This window comes from Mus caroli, unplaced genomic scaffold (assembly GCF_978045245.1).
Source record: "Mus caroli unplaced genomic scaffold, Mus_caroli_1 scaffold_4, whole genome shotgun sequence".
NCBI lineage: Eukaryota > Metazoa > Chordata > Mammalia > Rodentia > Muridae > Mus > Mus caroli.
In genome coordinates, this window is record NW_028227259.1 from 20820141 (window position 1) to 20826140 (window position 6000).

The window sequence follows — 6000 nt, forward strand, 5'->3', positions numbered from 1 at the left end:
ATGGTGTAGGAGGAACTGAGAGTTTTACCTCTTTATCTGAAGGCTTCTAGTGGCAGCTAGGACTAGGGTACTAGAGTCTATTCCCACAGTGACATATCTATTCCAACAATGTCACACCTCCTAATAGTCCAACTCTCTGTGCCAAGCATATACAAACCATCCTCACATTCATTTACTTTTTCCTTTCTAACCAGAGAATATACTTTTTGATGACAAAATGTATGGTCAAAGTTGGGTTTAATATTTTTATTTTAATCTTATTTTTTATTGAAAATTGATTTTTTAATCATATAATATTCTCTGTTATGTTTTTCCCTCACCTCTCTTTCCAGTTCCTCCCCACCTTCCTTTCCATCAACTTCCCCCTCACTATTACTCTGTCATTAAAAAGCAAACAGGTTTCTAAGTGATAATAATAGAATAGTGTAAAATAATAATAAGTTAAAACAAAACTAAACATTAGAATTGCACAATACAAATAAACAGGAGCCCAAGGGAAAGCACAAGGAACAGAGGCCCACCCATTCACATGCTTCGGAATCCCATGATCACACTAAACTGGAAGCCATAATCTACATATACAAAAGATGTGGTGCAGTGTAAGCTGCCTGTAGCCACCTGCGGCCACACTAACTGGATTCCTGAGTGGGATGCAGGAGCTGTATAGGAGAGAACGATGAGAGAAATAATGGAGCCCAAGACATGTCTCTGTTCAAGGCCTCCAAAGTTTACTCAGAGTCTGTGCTTATAAAGGGGGGAGGCCCATCCCCCACCAATTCATTCTTGATGCCTGTTTCCAGATGCTGTCTCCAGAATATCTCCAGGGCCTCTCAGCAGGTAGCAGTGTCTTGGAGAAGAGCAGCAGCAGGTGACAGAACAATAGAGCCATCTAAGTCTAAAGGCTCCACCCCAGGTGGTCTCATACTCAGTGGCAGCAAGGTCAAAGACAGCCTACTCAAGGCTGGGGGAGGCTACAGTGCAGACCTTTGCACACTGCCTCAGTCTCTGAGTTCACATGAGCATTCATCATGTTGATTTAGAAGATCTTGTTTTCATGGTGTTCTTAGTCCCTTCTGGCACTTTGTCTTTCTGCCTGCTCTTCCTTAGGGTTTCCTGAGCTCCTGGGAAGGAATGTGATGGAGACATCACTTTTGGGGCTGAATGTTCCAGGATTTTCATTCTCTGCACAATGTCTGGCTGTGAGTCTCTGTATTTGTTTCCATCCGTGAAAAGAGGATGTTTCTCTTATGACAGCTGAGCAAGGCACTAATGCATGGTGTGGTGGTTTGAATAGGTATAGCCTCATAGACTCATGTGTGTGAATTCTTGACCCATCTGGAGTGGCACTATTAGGTAGGTGTGGCCTTGTTGGAGGAAGCATGTCACTGGGGGTGGATTTTGAGGTCTACTGTGCTCAAACTCTGTCCTGTGTGGGTCCAGCCTTCTATTGCTGCTTGTAGATCAAGATATAGAACTCTCAGCTCCTTCCCCAGTACTATGTTTGCCTGCATGCTTCTTTCTATGATGGAATGGACTAAACCTGTGAAACTGTAAGCCAGTCTTGTTTTCCTTTATAAGAGTTGCTGTGGTTAGCCAGGGGTGGTGGTGCACACCTTTAATCCCAGCACTCAGGAGGCAGAGGCAGGCAGATTTCTGAGTTTAAGGCCAGCCTGGTCTACAAAGTGAGTTCCAAGACAACCAGGGCTATACAGAGAAACCCTGTCTCCAAAAAAACCAAAAAAAAAAAAAAAAAGTTGCTGTGGTCATAGTGCCTCTCCACAGCAATGGAAACCTAAACTAAGACAGAAATTGGTAACAGAGCCTGGAATGTTGCTGTCATAGGCCTGACCATGCTTTTGCTTGGAAGAATGTGGGTTCTGGGACTTTGGATTAGAAGAAGCAGTTGAATACTTTGAGTGGGGCTTAATGGGCCATTCTAGTAGAACATGGAAGACAGTGATGCTGAGGGGTGATTTGAACTGTGGTGGCCTGGCTCAAGAGGTTTCAGAGAAGAATTTTTGTATGCTGTCTAAAGATTGTTCTTGTGATATTTTGGGGTACTAAGAAGTGGAATGGAGCTAAATCCCGTGTTTGAGGAGAATAATATGGTCTCCCAGGAGTACTGACACATCTCTGATCACCTAAGAACACAGGTATGACCACCACTTCTGCTCAAATACCTGGCCCAAGAGGGATCCACCAGGAGCCCTCAGGACACAGGAACTGAGCATCCTGGGACATGATCCTTCCAGTTTTCATCTGTGCTCAGAGCTGACTTTTTGCCATAGCTCTCTGTACTCAAATCCCACTGGGAGAGAACTGGTCTCCCAAGAGGGCTGGCACACTTGAGAGCAAAGGTAAGACCACCACTTCTGCTCAAATTCCTGGCCCAAGAGAGACCCATCTGGAGCCATCAGGACATAGGGACCAAGGAATGACTGGGGACAGGATTCTTCCAGTTTCTATAAGTGCCCTGGAGCTGACCCCATGCCACAGCTCTCCATATCCAAATTCCTCCCAGAGAGAACTGGTCTCCCAGGAGTGCTGACACACAGGTTTATAGGAGGGACAAGCCACAGTCAGAGACAGCAAGACCAGCTAACACCAGAGATAACCAGATGGTGACAAGCAAGGGCAAAAACATAAGCAACAGAAGCCAAGGCTACTTGGCATCATCAGAACCCAGTTCTTCCACCACAAAAAGCCCTGAATACCACAACACACCCAGAAAAGCAAGACTCTGATTTAAAACCACATCTCATGATGATGATAGAAGACTTTAAGAAAGACATAAGCAACTCCCTTAAAGAAATACAGGAGAACACAGGTAAACAGGTAGAAGCCCTTAAAGAGGAAACACAAAATCCCTTAAAGAATTACAGGAAAACACAACCAAACAGGTGAAGGAATTGAACAAAACCATCCAGGATCTAAAAATGGAAATGGAAGCAATAAAGATCACAAAGAAGGACATCCCTGGAGATAGAAAACCTCGGAAAGAGATCAAAAGTCATAGATGCAAGCATCACCAGCAGAATACAAGAGATACAAGAGAGACGCTCAGTTGCAGAAGATTCCATAGAAAACATTGACACAACAGTCAAAGAAAATACAAAATGCAAAAAGCTCCTAACCCAAAACATTTAGGAAATCCAGGACACAATGAGAAGACCAACCCTAAGGATAATAGATATAGAAGAGAGTGGAGATTCCAACTTAAAGGGCCAGTAAATATCTTCAACAAAATTATAGAAGATAACTTCCCTAACCTAAAGAAAGAGATGCCCATAAACATACAAGAAGCCTACAGAACTCCAAATAGATTGGATCAGAAAAGAAATTCCTCCCATCACATAACATAGTCAAAACACCAAATGCACTAAACAAAGAATATTAAAAGCAGTAAGGGAAAAATATCAAGAAACATATAAAGGCAGACTTATCAGAATTACACCTGACTTCTCCCCAGAGACTATGAAAGCCAGAAGATCCTGGGCAGATATCATACAGACTCTAAGAGAACACAAATGCCAGTCCCGGCTACTGTACCCAGCAAAACTCTCAATTACCATAAATGGAGAAATAATGATATTCCATGACAAAACCAAATTTACACAATATCTTTCCAATATCCAGCCCTACAAAGGATAATATATAGAAAATTCCAACACAAGGAGGGAACTATACCTTAGGAAAAGCCAAAAAGTTGTCTTCTTTCAACAAACCCTAAAGAAGATAACCACACAAACAAACAAACAAACAAAAATAACATCAATAATAACAGAGAGCAACAATCTCCATTCCTTAATATCATCAATGGACTCAATTCTCCAATAAAAAGACATAGATTAACAGACTGGATATGTAAACAGGACCCAGCATTTTGCTGAATACAGTAAACAGAACTCAGTGTCAAAGACAAACACTAACTCAGAGTAAAGGGCTGGAAAACAATTTTCCAACAAACGGTCCCAAGATATAAGCTGGAGTAGCCATTCTATTATCGAATAAAATCAACTTTTAACCAAAAGCTACCCTGAGATTCCACCTCACACCAGTCAGAATGGCTAAGATGAAAAACTCAGGTGACAGCAGATGCTGGCAAGGATGTGGAGAAAGAGGAACACTCCTCCATTGCTGGTGGGATTGTAAGCTGGTACAACCACTCTGGAAATCAGTTTGGCAGTCCCTCAGAAAATTGAACTACCTGAGGACCCAGCTATACCACTCCTGGGCTATACCCAGAAGATGCTCCAATATCTGGTAATAAGGACACATGCTCCACTATGTTCATAGCAGCCTTATTTATAATAGCCAGAAGCTGGAAACAACCTAGATGTCCCTCAACATAGGAATGGATACAGAAAATGTGATACATTTACACAATGGAGTACTATTCAGCTATTAAAAACAATGACTTCATGAAATTTGCAGGCAAATGGATGGAACTAGAAAATATCATCCTGAATGAGGTAACTCAGTCACAAAAGTACACACCTGATATGTACTCATTGATATGTGGATATTAGACAAAGAGCGTGGAATACCAACCAATGATAAAACTAAGGACCACATGAAGCTCAAAAGGAAGGAAGACCAAAGAGTGGATGCTTCAGTTCTACTTAGAAGGGAACAAAATAATCAAAGGAAATAGAGGGTGGGAGGTACTTGGGAGGAAGAGAAGAGGGGGAGGGGAAAAGGAGGAGGCAGAATCAGGTATGGAAGGAGATGGAGGAGATATACACAGGGTCAGGAAATTGAACAGAGGTGTATAGCAATGGGGGATGGGGAACTGGGGTAGCAATCAGAAAGTCCTAGATGCCAGGAAAGCAAGTGCCTCCAAGGACTCCACAGGGATTTCATTAGCTGAAATATCCCACATAGGGGAGGGAGAACCTGTCGAGACCATATCCAGAGGTTAGGCATACCCCCTTCCCCCGGTTGAGGGATGGGTCCACCCACCTATGTCCAAAATTTTAACCCAGAATTGATCCTGTCTAAAAGAAATACAGGGGCAAAAAGTGGAACAGAGACTCAAGGAAAGGCCATCCAAAGACTGCCCTACCTGGGGATCCATCCCACATGCAGACACCAAACCCAGACACTATTGCTGGTGACAAGAAGTGCTGCTGACAGGAGCCTGATACACCTGTCTCCTGAGAGGCTCTGCCAGATCCTGACCAATGCAGATTAGGATACTCACAGATAACCATTGGGCTGAGCACAAAGATCCCAATGGAAGACCTAGGGGAAGGACTGAAGGAGCTGAAGGTGCCTTATCTGGCATCAATGGGAGGGGAGGCCCTTGGTCCTGTGAAGGCTTGATACCCCAGTGAAGAGGAATGCTAGGGTGGTAAGGTGGGAGTGGGTGGGTGTGTGAGAGAGCACTCTCATAGAAGCAGTGTAAGGTAGGATGGGATAAGGGAAATTGAGGAAGGGGATAACATTTGAAATGTAAATAAAAAAATAATCCAGTAAAAAATAAAGGAGAATAATAGAGATAGTAAATAGAATTAAAGGAGTGGTGTTTCCGGGACAAGATCCCACCCAGCTAAGCTTCCATCTTGTTTTAAGGAATTAAAGAAAAGCTCAGGTCCAGATGTGGTGGTGCATACCTTTAATCAGGCACTCAGGAGAGGTAGGCAGATCTCTGAACTCAAGGTCATCCTGGTCTACAGAGCAAGTTCTAGAACTGCCAAGCTTAGGCAGCAAAGGAAACCATGGACAACCGAAAGCTGATGATAGAAGAAATGGATTGTAAAAATTTCCCTCCACAACTAAGGAAAGCAACTGAGGTCCAAGGTAACACATTCCCTGACTTTCATCCTGACATTAAAACATCTCTAAAGTATACAGGTTGATATAACTCAGTATTTTTTTCTACAATCCAGTATCTTTCAATAGCTGTTGTTCCTGCCTCATTGGCATTAAAAAATAAAGTTAATAAAGCATTATTCAGTTTATTTCCAGCAGTTCTTATTTCCCCATTCTGTTTATCAA